Here is a 1,978-nt window from a genome sequence, read left to right as displayed (position 1 = left end):
GTCTCTCTCTGACTTGTTTCACTTAACAGAACGACCTTCACGGCGGCCCATGTTGCTGCAAATGGCAGTTCTCTTCTGTTTCACGGCTGAAGGGCATTCCACTCACATCTTCTCAATCCATTCCTCGTTGATGGACACTTGGGCTGCTTCCAGATCTTGACAACTGGAAATAATGCTGCTGTAAACATTGGGGTGCATGTGTCTTTCAGATAGTGAGGTTTTTTCACATGTTTACCCGGGAGTGGAACTGCTGGGTCATATGGTAGACTGTCTTCCACAGTGGCTGCAGCAATTTACATCCCCACCAGCAGTGTATGAGGCTTTCTTGCCAACATTTTTCAGTGTTCTCTTGTTCTTTTTGAGAATGGTCTTTCTGACAGCTGTGATACCTCACTGTTGTTTTGATTTACGTTTCCCTGATGATTAGGGATGTTGAGCATCTTTTCATGTGCCTGTTGGCCTTAGCATTTCCTCTTTGGAGAAATGACTGTTCAGTTCTTCTGCCCATTAAAAAAAATTTTTTTTAATGTTGAGTCATATGAACTGTATATATATGTTGAATATTAATCCCTTGGAACTTCCCTGGTGGCTCAGACAGTAAACAAGGTAAACAATCTGCCTACAGTGCAGGAGACTTGGCTTTGATCCCTGGGTTGAGAAGATCCCCTGGAGGAGGGTGTGGCAACCCACTCCAGTGTTTTTGCTGGAGAATTCCACGGACAGAGGAGCCTGGCGGGTTACAGTCCACGGGGTTGCAAACAGTTGGACACAGCTGAGCAACTAACACACACACGCATTAATCCCTTATTGCTCATATCATTTTCAAATACCTTCTCTCATTCAGTAGGTTGTCTGTTTTGTTGATGGTTTCCTTTGCTGTGCAAAAGATTTCAAGTTAAATTAGGTCCCGTTTATATTTGTTTCCGTTGCTTTAGGAGATGGATCCAAAAACTATTGCTGTGACTACTGTCGGGTAGTGTTCTGCCTATATTTTCCTCTAGGAGTTTTATAGTGTCTGGTCTTACATCCTCATAAAATTTTACTGTTCATAAAATGCTAGAACATTACTATACTAAATATGTTCTAAAATATGTTGTGTGAATATTTGTTCATTTGGTCAGTCTAGTCAAGGCTATGGTTTTTCCCGTGGTCATGTATCGATGTGAGAGTTGGACTGTGGAGAAAGCTGGTCACTGAAGAATTGATGCTTTTGAACTGTGGTGCTGGAGAAGACTCTTGAGAGTCCCTTGGACTGCAAGGAGATCCAACCAGTCCATTCTAAAGGAGATCAGTCCTGGGTGTTCATTGGAAGGACTGATGCTAAAGTTGAAACTCCAATACTTTGGCCACCTCATGCGACAAGTTGACTCACTGGAAAAGACTCTGATGCTGGGAAGGATTGGGGGCGGGAGGAGAAGGGGACGACAGAGAATGAGATGGCTGGATGGCATCACCGACTCGATGGTGGTGAGTTTGACTGAACTCCAGGACTTGGTGATGGACAGGGAGACCTGGCGTGCTGTGATTCATGGGGTCGTAAAGAGTCGGACATGACTGAATGACTGAACTGAAGTGAACTAAAAGACAGTTTTGCCACATCCATCTATCAGGGATCTTGAATGGACACGCAGGAACCTTAGAGCTATGGGCCACCACCCTTCTTCCCTGTAGAAGTCAGGAGTGAGAAGCAGAAAAACTTGGTCCTCAGCTAGAAGAAGCTGTGCCTGGAGAGGGGCTGGAAGGTCTCTGATTTTAGCTTTTGTGAAGCTCAACTACATCCCCATCCTTGGGTTTAGCGAGACTCAGCTTGATAATAAATTCCTATTTTTTTTGCTTACCCTAACAGAAGTGTGCATGCATGCTAAGTCACTTCAGTCGTGTCTAACTCTTTGGGTGTCTGTGGACTGTAACCCAGGCTCCTCTGTCCTTGGGATTCTCCAGACAAGAATACTGGAGTGGGTTGCCATGTCCTTCTCCA

Source organism: Moschus berezovskii, chromosome 10 (assembly GCF_049115385.1).
Source record: "Moschus berezovskii isolate FMDL1 chromosome 10, NW_MosBer_1.0, whole genome shotgun sequence".
NCBI lineage: Eukaryota > Metazoa > Chordata > Mammalia > Artiodactyla > Moschidae > Moschus > Moschus berezovskii.
Note: the sequence above shows the minus strand (reverse complement) of the source record.